This window comes from Dama dama, chromosome 10 (genome assembly GCF_033118175.1).
Source record: "Dama dama isolate Ldn47 chromosome 10, ASM3311817v1, whole genome shotgun sequence".
NCBI classification, from domain to species: domain Eukaryota; kingdom Metazoa; phylum Chordata; class Mammalia; order Artiodactyla; family Cervidae; genus Dama; species Dama dama.
In genome coordinates, this window is record NC_083690.1 from 31,558,100 (window position 1) to 31,574,052 (window position 15,953).

General features: G+C 39.8%; 1 protein-coding gene and 1 pseudogene across 1 annotated transcript in view; one reads left to right on the plus strand and one right to left on the minus strand.

Moving 5' to 3' along the window:
* Positions 1-15,953, minus strand: part of AUTS2 (activator of transcription and developmental regulator AUTS2) — a 1,187,145-nt gene that overhangs the window by 1,058,021 nt on the left and 113,171 nt on the right. The gene's annotated exons all lie outside the window — the stretch shown is intronic.
* LOC133064075 (small ribosomal subunit protein eS6-like) lies at positions 10,424-11,757 on the plus strand (annotated as a pseudogene).

A 15,953-nucleotide genomic window follows, 5' to 3' on the forward strand; every position in this document is an offset into this window, starting at 1 on the left:
GAAACTGTCCTACATAAAAGCTTTTGCAGCATGCTCTACTTATTTCACCCCTCACAAAATCATACTAGGTGAAAGCTTTGACAAAAGAAAAGTGTATTCTACAAATTATCCGTGAAAACCTGGAGCTTTGGGAGGATAAAACAGAGTTGTCTGAATAGAAAATGTGCTTGATCGTAAGAATCATATTTCCGGGTCCTATCCCAGACCTGCTGAATCAGAATTTCCAGGAGGAGATGCCAGGAAGTCTCTACGGTTAATATAACCTGCATACGGTTATTTATTACATAGATATTTTATTACTAAAATGTCTATAAAATCAAAAGACTGAAATACAGAAAAACAATACTCTCAACACCTGCACGTTTAATAAGAGGAAGATTTTTTATGACTCGTTCCCTCTCATTTGATTATAGTACACTGGTTTCTCCTTCTCCTTACACTTGTCACTAGTTCCCTCTGCCCCAAGCCCCACTGATAATCAAAGTAGAATCTGGTTAATAGAGCACACTGGAGACTCCTGCATTTGGAAGCAGAGGAGAAAAATCAGTGTCTCAGACAGAGACTCTCAACTGAGAAGATCTCAATGTATTATAAAAATCTTCTCAAAGCCCTTATAATCTCACTGACCATCTGTAGCACAGAAACGAATCCTGGAATTAGTGGTACTAAGTGGTTACATAGCAGTAGATACTCTGGAGACTTAAAAAAAAAGAAAAGGAAAAGAATTTTCTGTATTGCACTTGAAGAAGTCAGTTAAGAAACTACCATTTAGGGAAACCTCCCAGTATGTAAGTACTTATGACACTATAGAACAACAAAAACAAAAAACTTAAAGTATCTAGCTTGGTCACAGTGGTATACGCAAAGCCCAGATTTCTCCAGCCATGACGAATAATAGGATTCCCACTATCTAGACCTTCATTATGCCCCTCATCCCCAGTGATTCAAACTATGGAGAAAACAGGACTCTATTTACTTTGAAGCAGGTTAAAAAAAAAAAAAAGTTCTCAGCATCAGCACCAGAAGAGACTTTTTTCCCCTTATCTAAGACCTTTAAAAAAAAAAAATGGAAAGGAACAGAGAGTTATTACTGGCACTTGATCTACAACATCAGAAAAATGGCAGCCCTTCAAACTCCACACATGGAAGAGCTCTTCATTTTAAGCTGAAAATGGGGAATTAATTTTCAAGTCTCTTGTCTAAGAGACAGCTTTTAAAAAGGTATTAACCTACATTTGGAGATTAATGCAAACACAGCCATCTTGTTTTAGTGGGTACAATCCAACTTTTATTAAGACAAAGACGGATTCAGAGTAATTAAGAGCTTGTCCAATATCCAGAATTTTATGACTCTAAATATTAGCGAAGCTGGCATTCTTACCAGCTTCGCCTTAGAGCTATTGCATTATAAATCCTTGGTGGTAATGAAACACCAGCTAAAAAGAGGTTGAATAAGTCTCATTTAAAAAACAGCTCTCCCGTGGAGAACTATCCTTACTTTAATATAATGTATAGCCCCTGTTAGAACATTAATACTACTGGAAAAAAAGTGAGTGGTTTGGGATTTGCTGCTAAGGAACCCCAAAGAAGATAAACAAACCACAGGAACTGTGTTTTAACAACAGTGAATGTTGAGAGACTCCCTGGTACCAAAGTCTAGGAACACTTTGCTGACTGGGGCAAATAAAGGACAATACAGCCACACTGGGGATGCTAATGGTAGTTTATCTGTGAGGCTCATCCTTAACACTGTCTGCTGTTTACACAATGTAGCAAAGTCATGGCTATTGTTTTAATTTTTTAAAAACTTTTTAAAAACATCCCAATGGTGTGCTCTCTTCTGTTACCCAAATATTTTTTTAAATGGTGTCAGTCTGCAGCCTTGACTACTCCCTTCTCACAGAAGTTTCCACTAGGGCCACCATATTCAAACGTCTTGACCAACTAGACTGAGGGGACACCTGGGAAACACGGTCAAAATATTGACAACTGGTCATCTCTTGTTTAGACTTCATACATACTCTTAGGTTTAAAGTTCCTAATGCAAATTTCTTCTGTACTTAAAAGGCCATAAAGAGTTAATCACATAGGGACTACATCACAGCTTTAGAAAAACAGTTTTCCTCTCTGTTCTGTTATCAAATTTGCCAGCCAGTGACGACACTGATGGGAATGCCAAGGATTCCTATGCCCTAGTCCCCAACAGTTATTATCTGAAAGCCTGTCATCTCTACCATCTTGGGAGGGAACTGACACGTAACCTGTGGGCACCTCACCTGAACCAAAGCCACCTCCCTATATCCCAAAAGTATAAAGAGGACCAGACAGAACAGACTAGATGAAAACACATCTGGCCTTCCATAATTAGCAAAACCCAAGCTGCTAAGTAGAACTGCCTCTGTTCTTCCCAGAGACATCCTTAAATGGAAACTAAAGCCCAATCTATATTCAAGGAAATAGCACTCTCACCTTTTTCTATCCACTAGGCACTTCTCTGCCCCGTGAGAAACAACATCCTCTTCCTTTAGGCACAAATCTTAAGAACAAAAACTGTGCTAAGAAAAATAAATTTATATTGAAGCATCATACTTTCTTGGACTATTCAATGATACCATCAGAATATAATAAGTTGTCTCTAAGAAACGAAGGTAGCATTTTCCAAAATGAACAAAGAAAAAATTTTATTAAATATCTTCATTTTTTTTTCTCTATAACATGACTACTTTCTGTTCAAGAGAGAAATGGAAATCTAATGTTTGGGCCTTGTCTATTGAAATCACTCAGTCCCTCGGTTATGTCTGACTAATTTGCAAACCCCACTGGAGCCCACCAGGCTCCTCTGTCCACGGGATTTTACCGCTAAGAACACTGGAGTGGGTTGCCATTTCCTCCTCCAGGGGATATTCCCAACCCAGAGATCAAACCTGTATCTCCTGCATCTCCTACATTTGACCACAGGCAAAATCTCAACATCATCATTTCTAAAAATCAAACTGGAAATATATATGTATATAAACCGAGAACACACAGAACACAAAGAAATACACCTGTGGTCGACCACGAAAAGAGATTCTAAGGGAAATGAGGCTGATTCAGTCAGTCTTCCACAGAGCCAGCATCCCAGTGTTTATTGAGCCTCCATATATGCACCCCTCCAGACTGACCACAGAGATCACACTCCAAAAGCCGTATTTACTTATTATAGATTAAGTTTATTTCCTTGAGGTAGGGTTGAATCACTGAACCTGCTCTGAGAACCTACGTGGAACTACGTCCCACCTTTACAACAGTAAGAAGCAAACACTTCAAGGCAAGGTATCAGGGTCTTAATGAGCCTGCCATAGCGCCCTGCATGACAACTTGCCCCCAATGAACAATTTTCACTTTTTCAATGAACATATATTAATACTGAAGTTAAGAGGTGTGTCCATTGCCTTCACATCTCTCTCCAACCCCAAAGAACATATACTTTCTAAGCACCAGCACTACTGAGCTAGGCACAATGAAGGTGTGGGGGGAAAACTGCAATTTGTTATGCAAAGCACATCTTACCACATCACTTAAAGTAATCCTCACAGAGTATCTGTTACCTATTTTACAAATAAGGAAAGGGTGACCGTGGCAAGCCAGACACTGACTTGCCTAACTAAAGTCACTTAAATAATAAACTGTAGAGCTAAAGCTCTAACACTGAAGGGTCTGGACGCTGTGTCAGTGCTGTGTACAAGGACAACCCAGCTGAGTAAGATACCTTTGTACTCACACAGGGTTTTAGAGTTAAATGTGGATAAGAAGACACTGGCATAAAGATACATCACAAAGGCCAACTAAGTGTACACAGTTGTATAGGTACCTAAAAGGACAAGACCTCTTAAAGTGACAAGTAAAAACTCCATGGAGCATTTAAAAATCCATTCTATATAAAGCACCCAGATTCACAAATGAAAACCACCACATTAAAGGGCTCCAGAGGTGATAAATGTTACATAAAGGTTAGGCTGATAAAGGTAGTAAAATCAGCTATAATTTACTCAGCATTTGCTGTGAGTCAAGCTCCATGTTGAGCATTTCACATACATTTTCTTAATTAAATGGCTCACCAAAATTATTCCCATTTTATAACTGAGGAAACTGAGGTTAGAGGGGTTAAAATTACTTTTCCAAAGTCACATAAGTATGTGGTACCGCTAAGTTAAACAAGTCTTTGTGTCAAAGCCCATGTTTTCAGGTCGCTTATATGTACTGCCTCCAGTGTTTCTATTTCCCCAAGTCATTTTTGTTATAGAGTCCCCAAAGTCCTCACTAAGTACTCAGATCTCGGGCATATACTATATATTTCTGATGGACATCCTCAACTTGCAGGTTTTTCTATACCCAGGTCCCTAATATCCACAAATAATAAGGGCAGGGGTTAGCTTCAAAAAACTCCAAAGATCCCATGTGATCTCTATTGAGAAAAATCCAAGAAATGATGGTACACATGTTCAATCAAAGGTTATAGCTATTTGGTATTTTAAACACTTCTAGCTGAGATTCTTAACAGTGCTTAAGAGAAGGCTTAAGTGCATTAAAAGGAAATTCTCTGTACATTTGTTATTCTCATCCCAGCTTTATAGATGAGTAAACACAGACTTGTAGACATTACCAGAAGCTGAGATAGGAATTCTGTTTCTATTCCTCTCCCAAGGCTCGTGAATAACATGGGCTCCTGGTTTAACCCAACTTTCCTCACTGCACTGCAGGTGAGAAAAGGGTACATAAACCAACAGACACTCAAATCGATCCATGAAATGCCTTTTAATTAAACTATAAGAAATATTAGCAGGTAAAAAACAAAATTGGTGTTAGATCTTTGAAAGGATGACAAGTTTGTTCATCCTAGGGTAACAGAAGCAGTCAAAAAAAGAAAACAAAACTTCAACCTCATTAATTCCTTTTTCTATAATGAAAAACTAAAATACAAAGTTACAAGCCAGATAAAGTATTCATGACAAATATTGCAAAGGGTTAATATATATGTGTGCATATATAGCACACATACACACATTTGTAAAACATAAAAATTTCACATCAGTCAAGAAAAAATTTCGATCCATAAACCAGTAAAAGGCAAACATAAATGGAGCTCAATTAGTACACAAAAATAAAGGGCAAGCATAGCTTTTTAGAGATACAGTTATGAAACAAATTTAATACCTTTTTATCTCTAAAAATGTAAATAATTCCATTTTTAAGGCAAGTATACTTTATATTGCTGATGATAGGATACAATGTAAAAATAGTATACATTGTAAAGATAGTACTGTGGTTAGTCACTCACTCCAGTACAACTCTTTGCAACCCAGTGGACTGTAGCCCGCCAGGTTCCTCTCTCCATGGGGAGTCTCCAGGCCAGAATACTGGAGTGGCTTGCCATTTCTTTCTCCAATAAAGATGGCAGACACTGAAAAAAACCCTTGAAACAAAAAGCCACCCTGTTGTTATTCTACAACAGAGAATCTATCAAAGAAATTAAGGAAGGGAAATCCTACATAGTAAAAATAAGCTCTTTGTGGTTGGTTGGTTAGTTCAGTCACTCAGTCGTGGCCGACTCTGCAACCCCATGAATCGCAGCACGCCAGGCCTCCCTGTCCATCACCAACTCCCGGAGCTTACTCAAACTTATGTCCGTCGAGTTGGTGATGCCATCCAGCCATCTCGTCCTCTGTTAGCCCCTTCTCCTCCTGCCCCCAATCCCTCCCAGCATCAGGGTCTTTTCCAATGGGTCAACTCTTCTCATGAGGTGGCCAAAGTATTGGAGTTTCAGCTTCAGCATCAGTCCTTCCAATGAACACCCAGGACGATCTCCCACACAAAATTTTAAATGTCCAGCATTAGAAGAACATAATGGCACAATCTGACATACTATTACGCAGTTACGAAATTATTAATTAAGAAGTAATATGACAACATAGGAAATTGCTTTTCAAATGTTAAACAAAAGAGAAAATTATTTGTTAGGATTCTACCACTGTAAAACTGATGTCTGCCTTACAGACAAATCCTAGAAATCAAGGTATTTAAAAAGGAAAAAAGGGGCTCCCCTGGCGGTCCAGTGGTTAAGAACCTACTTTGCAATGCAAGGGATCGGGTCTGATGCCTGGTCTGAAAGATCCCACGCTGCAGGGGATCTAGACCTGCACTAAGACCACACACCACAGTAACCAGGGCCCATCTGCCCTAGAGCCCTGCCACACTACAGGAGGCACCACCGAGAGGCCTTCACACCCAACGAGAAAGCAGACCCGGCTCGCTGCAACTGGAGAAAGCTTGAGGGCGGCAACAAAGACCCAGCACAGAGAAAGTAAATCAACAAGCAGGGCCGAGGAAGGCTTCTTCAACAGGAGTCGGTGAACGTTTCTCCCTCTTTACAAAATTATTAATAAAAGAAATATGTATTGTTAAATATAATGGTAAAGAGAGAAAGCAAAGCAGCTCTACTCCTACCCTCTGCCCACCTGCCTCCCTGCCTTGAAAAGAATATGTTTGTGCGTGTGTGTGTGTGTGTGTGTGTTTGTGTGCGTGTTCACAAAGGAGTTATAAGTTTGCTAACACCGAAGCTCTTTCTTGCCTATGATATCTCACCCCTCACTGAGGTTTGGAGTTGGACATGGCATATTTGAAATCTATTTAGAAATAAGAAAACAGTACAACTAACATGTCACACACACAAAAATACAAATATATCATCAATACTTGCTTTCTGTGTGCACTGTAAAATCCAGCTCACCAAAGGGTTTTTCATGCTGTTTCTACTAGAAAAACACTCAAAAATCAAATGTTCATCTGAATTTCTTAACATCCCGTAGCAGGTAGATACTGGCTATTTTCTAGAGAGGATTTTCCGTAACACTGAGCAGAAAGTTGAGATTAAAGCTCTGCCAGCGATGACTGAAATTAATTCTCTACAGCTGTTTAGGGAACCTGTATTTCAGAAAGAGGGACTCAGGTGACTAGCTTCAAACTCTCTTCAAGAAGGAAAATGTATTTATTTAAAAAAAAAAAAAAAAAAAAGCCACAAGCAAACACCTACTAGCCCACATAGCTTATATGTTCCCAAAGAACAGCATTATTTGATTGCAACTTTTTGTCCCTTTTTCCTTTTCTTTTTTTTTTTTTTTCTTTAAAGCCTTTAAGGGAGGCAGAACTTCTGACAAAACTACCTACTTATGGTAAGAATAGATGAATCAGTGCTTTCATAAAACACTAAAATTTAAAAAGACATAAAACCTTCCAAAAAATCAAAAACAAAACAACAACAAAAACCCACACACAGTCATTTCAGAAGGTGTCTACCCAGTTCATTATTATGCAGATTTCACAAACATTTCCCTAATCAAGGAGAAAGCTGCTCTATAGAATAATGTGTTTTACATGCTTTAGCAACCAAGAGCATTCCCTAGCTTTCGAGCCTCTGGTTTTTAGGCTAAGGGTGAGGAGATCCCGAGTGACAAGACAGCACTTCAGCAAGGGGACTGCACGTCCCCCGAGGACAGAGAACTGCCTAGACCACGGAGTTTCTCACTGCCTTTCCATCATGCCTATTCAATTCTCCCTCTCTCCATAAGAACTGACAATCTCTTCCACTTGGGGGTCCACTTGAACTCCTACACATGCATTCCACTCCAGTAATCTACTACCGAATTTCTTTTTTAGGGTACCATATTAAAATCCCATCAGCACATTAGTACTCAATCTTTGCTGCCTTTGGAATAACTTGTGAGTTTTGACAAATACTTGGATTCAACCTCCAAAAGATTCTGATTTAATTGGCATGGAATATGGCTTGAGTATCACAGGGATTTTTTTCTAAAGCACCCCACGTGCTTTTTTTTATTCTAAAATTTTATATGAAAAGCAAAGAAGCTAGAATAGTCAAAACAATCTTGAAAAAGAACAAAGTAGGAGGATTCACACTACTTCATTTCAATACTTATTAGAGTATAAAAGCACAATAAGCAAGACAGGGGTATTGGGAGAAAGACAATATGTCAATGGAGCAGAATAGAGATTCTAGAAATAGACATAAGCAGAAACAGACTTAAAAAGACAACTGATTTTCAACAAAGGCACTAAGGATATTCATTAGTAAAAGAAAAGTGATTTCAAAGAATAATGCTAGAACAACTGGATAAATGTAAGGGGAAGAAATGAACCTCGACTCCTACCTCATATCACAGACAAAAATCAGAGATAAAACATAAACCAAAATATAAATGCATATAAATGTAAAGAAGAAAACATAACCTAAGTTAAGTAAAGATTTCTTAGAGAATACACACAAGATTCAAACATACAAGAGGAAAATAAGATAGACTAAACTTAATCAAAATTTAAAATTCCTGCTCATAAAGACACCATTAGGAAACTGCCTAATGATGCCTAAAGCCACAGACTGGAAGGTGTATTCATATTACATATATCTGACATGAGACTTGTACCAAAATACATAAAGAGCTCCTATAAATCAATAATAAAAAGACAATCCAAGTTTAAATGGTCAAAAGATTTGAACAAACACCTCACAAAAGAAGACAGTGTTCAATACCACTTAGTCATTAGGAAAATGCAAATTCAAACATAATGAGATCACCATTTTATACCCACTAGAATGGCTAGAATTAAAAAGACTAGCAACACAAAATATTTTTGAAGATATGGATTAACAAGAACTCTTGGGCAATACTGGTGGGAGTGTAAACTGGTACAACCACTTTGGAAAACTGTTTGGCAATTTCTTATAAAGTTAAGTACATGTACATACCTTATGACCCAACAATTTCCCTCCTAGGAATCTATGCAGACTAGGAATCTAGGACCTATGTTTACAAAACAACAACAACCCTTATATAACAGTGCTTTATTAACAATGGTCAAAACAAACAACTCAAATGCCCACCAAAAGAAAAGCAGTTAAACAAACAGCTGCGTATCTAACACAACAGAAGACTGCTTGTCAACAACAGCACAGAACAACCTCAAAAATATTAACAAAAGAAGCCAAGCACGCAAAAGTACATACTATACGATTTCATTTTTATGAAGATCAAGAGCAGCTGTGATGACAGGAATCAGAACAGTGGCAGGAATGAGAAGAGACTGACTATAGATGTGAGGACTAAGGAATGTTTCAGGTGATGACTGTGTTCTCGAACTGGGCTGGCACATGCGTATTTGTCAAAATTCACTGGTTTGCACACTTTAGGTTTGTGCATTTTACTACATGCAAACTGTACCAAAGAAGTTTATGACCCCCAGGTGATTATAACTTGTAGTTATTGATAAACTGAGGACCCCTGCAGGGGGTGGGAGGTAGAGGGGGGCGGGGCGATTCCAACATCTCTCCCTAACCCCCTTCCTCATTTGTGCTCTCCATCAACCAGCATCACAATGATTTCTTGTGCAAACTAACATTGTACGTGTGTGTATTCCATAACTGCATATAACACCCTACATACTACAGCTTGCTGCCCAAATTTTGCACATACATGTATGGAAGTAGGATACTGATTAACTGATCTGATCATGGTACTTCCACATAACAGTGTACATCTATTTCAGGAAACACTAAACTCTGGGAGAACTAACAACTACTTCCAACATACAACTCCCATAACACATCTTCTCAAATCTTCTCAGACAGTCCTCAAAGAGCCTGCACTCTGCTTTCCATTTGCCGCTACCCTTAAGATAAACCCAGGCCTCCAGCAACACTGCACCTAATTACTTTCAGGACCTGAAGAGAAGGCAGGTACCTCCTCAGGCTAGCCTCTCTCCCTGGAACGTCAACCCTACCCATCTACATGGATACTCTTTCCTGTCTTTTGAAATATCATTGTCATGTCACCTCCTTCGTGAAGGTTTCTCTGATCTCTCTCCAAGCTGCAAATGCCCCCTCTTCCATCCTCTCCAAGTACTTAACGAGCATTTCTAGCTATGAAGGCCATGTGGTAGGCGATCTGCTGGAAATAACAGCATGCCTATCACACTCTTCTTTCTCTATCTGCAAGATAATCATGCTTACTTTTCAAACTTTTGCACCTTATTCAGGTGGACTCCATGAGAGCAGAGGGAACCAGCTCTATTTCAATGGTAGTAAATTCTGGTATACAGCTAGTGTTTGGTATATTTCTATTGATTTTACACACAAATTAACAACTATACCATACCACCTTTCCCCTAAAGTCAGCTGGGACAGAGGACAAAACAAAAACAAACCAAAGAACTGCACATGAGTGTATTTTAAGTCTGTTGTAAAGATCTACTTGGGTATTACTGGGAACTCTCAAACCAAACCTAACAATTCTTCTTTTTGGAATATCAAAGTTTAAAAACACTTCAGTTCTTTTTCCACTGCGTCTCAGAGGCAGTTGGCCACTTCAGAATGAAGCTGAACATCTCTTTCCCGGCCACTGGCTGCCAAAAACTCATTGAAGTAGACGATGAATGAACACTTCATACCTTTTATGAGAAGAGTATGGTCACAGAAGTTGCTGCTGGTGCTGTGGGTGAAGAATGAAAGGGTTACATGGTCCGAATCAGCGGTGGGAATGACAAACAGGGCTTTCCTGTGAAGCAGGGTGTCTTGACCCAAGGACAAGTCTGCTGCTACTGAGAAAGGGGCATTTCTGTTACAGACCAAGGAGGACTGCAGAAAGAAAGCACAAATCTGTATGGGGCTGCATCGTGGATGCCAATCTGAGTGTTCTCAATTTGGTCATTGTGAAAAAAGAGGAGAAGGATATTCCTGGACTCACTGATACTACTGTGCCTCATCGCCTGGGGCCCAAAAGAGCTAGAAGAATCCTCAAACGTATCAGTCTCTCTAAAGAGGATATCTGCCAGTATGTTGTGCGAAAGCTCCTAAACCAAGAAGGTAAGAAATCCAGGACCAAAGACCCCAGATTCAGCATCTTGTTACTCCACGTGTTCTGCAACACAAACATCAGCATATTGCTCTGAAGAAACAGCATACTGAGAAAAATAAAGAAGCTGCTGCAAAATATGCTACATTTTTGGCCAAGAGAATGAAAGAGGCCAGAGAAAAATGCCATGAACAGACTGCCAAGAGACAGACGCTCTCTCTGAGAGCTTCCACTTCTGGGTCCAGTCAAAAATGAGATGTTCTAAAAGTAACAAACAAATAAGATCAGGTGTCAAAAAAAAACTTCAGTTCTTAAAATCTTTAAAGGAAAAATTTTACATCTTTTGACAACTTTTTTCTAATACTATTTTTATCAGCTAATGTTATAAGGAGGCAGTTGCTCGATACTTACGTATTTGAACTGTAACAAATTAAAATTCAAAATAATGCCACAGGACTTTCCTGGTGGCCCAGTGACTGGGGATCTGCTTGCCAAGGCAGAGTACACGGGTTCAGGAAGATTCCAGATGACTCGGGCAACTAAACCTGTGCACCACAACCACCGCGCCTGCACTCTATAGCCCGTGCTCTGCAACAAGAGAAGCCACCACAATAAGAAGCCCCAGCAGCACAGCTAGAGAGTAGCCTCTGCTCACTGCATCTACGGAAAGCCTCAGTGCAGCAACAAAGACCCGGCACAACCCAAATAAGTAAATAAATCTTTTTTAAAAGAACACATTATAAAATAATAATAATAATCATGTACCCATCAAGAACGCAGAACAGATGTCCTCTCTAGATATTTACCCCCACCAGTTGTTTCTCTCCAACCACATCCTTCATCCACTTACTCAACATTTCTCAGATTTATATATAGTTGACAATAATAATCCCAGTCCTAGATGATGATTTGAAATTATTTGTAAAGAGGGCAAAAAATTTAACCACTGGGGGATTTTTGTGGTTATTAATATTTATCCCTAAGCAGTAGCACTCAATCAAATCTTTTTCATTCAGCTCAGCAAAACAAACCAGAAAGCTAACCAATTCTGTAACCTTGAATCCTGATGCGACAGTTTTTGCTCTCTGTGCCTTTATAAGTGCAATGTTTTCATTTCCCTGCAAAAGTGCTGATCCAGAGAGCAGAAGACAACAGCAGTCCTGTGGTATCATTTGTAGGGGAAAAAAGGAAACGTGAGAGATTAAAGAGACAGCTCCCTCAAAGGCCAATAATGAAATGCTTCATGGTCTTTTGAACAGAAACTTCTTTGAAATAACGAAAAAACAAAACTAAAGATTCGCACAGACCAAAGTCTACAGCAGGTTGTTCTGCAACAGTCCTGCCTCTAACAGTTATTAAAAGCCATGAAGTGGTGAAATCACAGAGTCTAGAGTAGAAAAGCAATCAGGAAATCATCTAATCATTTTACAGCAAAGAAACTGATGGTCAGCAAGGAAACAGGACTCACCCATGGGGATGTAACATACAATATTCGCGGCGGGTCAGGGGTGACGTCCAAGGTGATCTGACTGACTGCTCCAGTTCAGAGATTTCTTTCCGTCATCATCATGAAGCTCCCTTGCTGACTGACACTCAGAAATTCCTTGGAGACCCCTCTCCTGCTTGCTAGGATCAACTGCTTCTGTAGTTTCCTCTTGGGTCCCAACCACCATCCCCAACCACTGTGCTGCAGGCATCCACCATCTTTCCAGGTGATTCCCAGATACTCCGAGAAGCCCAGCTTGACTTCTGCAGCTACCTGAGGAGGCAGACTGAGACTCCTTATCCATTGCACTGAACTACCATGACAGCGTAATGAGCTGCTTCACATACAAGGCCAGTGGACTGGGGTACTGAAGCTTCCTACAGTCCACCCCCTACCCACCAAATCATTTCTAGCACCAAGTCACTTTCTGACATAGCAAGCAGAAAAGCCTTGGTTTTGCCAGCCTTTCTTGCGAAGCCTTGGAACTGCCAATGGCTTCTGAGGAAGCCAGGAATTACATCAAGTAACATTTAAAGAGCATGTATTGAAAGCTGGTCATTGAGCTAAATGATCTACATGTATTTACTGTACATTTCTCACAACCACCCTAGAGCAGGGGCTATTACTATCCCACATTTTACAAATGCAGAAACCAAGTAATTTTCCCCATGGTCACATGAGTACTAAGTGGGAAAGCTGGAATTGGGACCTAGTTCTAAGACTCTAGGAACATTACTTAATAGTACACACTAAGCTGTCCTATCCTTTGCCCAAGTTTATTATTATTATTTTTTTTTCCAGTGGGTTTTGTCATACATTGATATGAATCAGCCATGGATTTACATGTATTCCCAATCCCGATCCCCCCTCCCACCTCCCTCTCCACCCGATTCCTCTGGGTCTTCCCAGTGCACCAGGCCGGAGCACTTGTCTCGTGCATCCCACCTGGGCTGGTGATCTGTTTCACCATAGATAGTATACATGCTGTTCTTTTGAAATATCCCACCCTCACATTCTCCCACAAAGTTCAAAAGTCTGTTCTGTATTTCTGTGTCTCTTTTTCTGTTCTGCATATAAGGTTATCGTTATCACCTTTCTAAATTCCATATACATGTGTCAGTATGCTGTAATGTTCTTTATCTTTCTGGCTTACTTCACTCTGTATAAGGGGCTCCAGCTTCATCCATCTCATTAGGACTGGTTCAAATGAATTCTTTTTAATGGCTGAGTAATATTCCATGGTGTATATGTACCACAGCTTCCTTATCCATTCATCTGCTGATGGGCATCTAGGTCGCTTCCATGTCCTGGCTATTATAAACAGTGCTGCGATGAACATTGGGGTGCACGTGTCTCTTTCAGATCTGGTTTCCTCAGTGTGTATGCCCAGAAGTGGGATTGCTGGGTCATATGGCAGTTCTATTTCCAGTTTTTTAAGGAATCTCCACACTGTTTTCCATAGCGGCTGTACTAGTTTGCATTCCCACCAACAGTGTAAGAGGGTTCCCTTTTCTCCACACCCTCTCCAGCATTTATTGCTTGTAGACTTTTGGATAGCAGCCATCCTGACTGGCGTGTAATGGTACCTCATTGTGATTTTGATTTGCATTTCTCTAATAATGAGTGATGTTGAGCATCTTTTCATGTGTTTGTTAGCCATCTGTATGTCTTCTTTGGAGAAATGTCTGTTTAGTTCTTTGGCCCATTTTTTGATTGGGTCATTTATTTTTCTGGAATTGAGCTACAGGAGTTGCTTGTATATTTTTGAGATTAATCCTTTGTCTGTTTCTTCATTTGCTATTATTTTCTCCCAATCTGAGGGCTGTCTTTTCACCTTACTTATAGTTTCCTTTGTAGTGCAAAAGCTTTTAAGTTTCATTAGGTCCCATTTGTTTAGTTTTGCTTTTATTTCCAATATTCTGGGAGGTGGGTCATAGAGGATCTTGCTTTGATTTATGTCGGAGAGTGTTTTGCCTATGTTCTCCTCTAGGAGTTTTATAGTTTCTGGTCTTACATTTAGATCTTTAATCCATTTTGAGTTTATTTTTGTGTATGGTGTTAGAAAGTGTTCTAGTTTCATTCTTTTACAAGTGGTTGACCAGTTTTTCCAGCACCACTTGTTAAAGAGGTTGTCTTTTTTCCATTGTATATCCTTGCCTCCTTTGTCAAAGATAAGGTGTCCATAGGTTCGTGGATTTATCTCTGGGCTTTCTATTCTGTTCCATTGATCTATATTTCTGTCTTTGTGCCAGTACCATACTGTCTTGATGACTGTGGCTTTGTAGTAGAGTCTGAAGTCACCTTTGCCCAAGTTTAAACTCTACAAAATGGACCTATTTCAAAGCAATCCTTCACATTTCTTTCTTCCTCCTTATCCAAGTGAAGAAAGCACTCTAAAATGTAGAGTATCCCACATATCCTGAAAGATCTCAGGGAGCTATGCTGCCTATACAACACTCTATATTAGACCACAAATGACCAAGGCTGAAGTGCTGGGGCTGGGGTGGGGAGATGCGCCAACAGGAGCTGCTGTGAATGACGGAGCAAAATTCAGGATAAAGTGTCCAACTGCCTGGTACACAGCCCTTTGGAACAAGAACTGCTGCGACCTGCAGGTTAATACCAGGAGCACATCCGACATGATCAAATCCTTCTTTTGCTTCTGCTCTGCAGTAGCTCTCACCAACTGCCGACACAGAACGTGTTGTGACACGGAGACTATAAGCAGCAAAAAGTCGCTCCTAGCCTGTCTGCTCTTAAAAAAAAAAAAAAAAACAATTGTGCAGGCCTCCTCTTAGAAATGGTCATGTTTTCTCAGGGTGCAAATGGCTCTGATACTTTGTTGACACCACATTCCAGGAAAAAACGCAATTCCAGATCTATTTCTCCATATTTGTTTGTTTGCTGGGTTGGGGGAGGAAGGGTGAGTATTTAAGATCTACTCTTCTCGTATCTATTTCTATTAAAGGAAAGGACTCCTAACCTTACCCAGTATTTATAAAAGGAATTCATAACTTTCCCCAACACTGTACTTCGATCTGCACTTTAACAATGTAAGCATATCAATAAAGTCCATTCTTGAAAGAGAAACAGAAGTGCAGGTAAATGAACTGTGCAAGGCCATGCAGCTGCTAAAGCATTAGCTACAGTAAGAATTCCTACCCATTTGCCAAGGGAGTTCTCAGTTAAAAGTTTTCTATTCTATGAACCAAAATGGCCTTTTCCTCTCCTTTTGTCCAAGGGCACAGCTTTATCCCTATGTAAAAAACTAAACAGTTACAAGAGCTACTCATCTTCAACCTTTAGCCACTATGTATATACAGTATATCATCATGCATCCAGTAACAAAAGAAACTGCTTTTCATTCTTCTGTCCTTCAATGTGGAGGTCCCAAACTTTCTCCTGCATCCCAAGGTTGGAAAAAATCACATCTTCCCCTGCTCTACATCCTATCTCTCTCTCCACTCTTCCCTCTTCTAATCCCTCCTTCACAGTATCATTCGGATATTGATTACAGTTTTGGACTCACCACTCCCCCAAAGTTAAGTTCACTCAGTAACTTC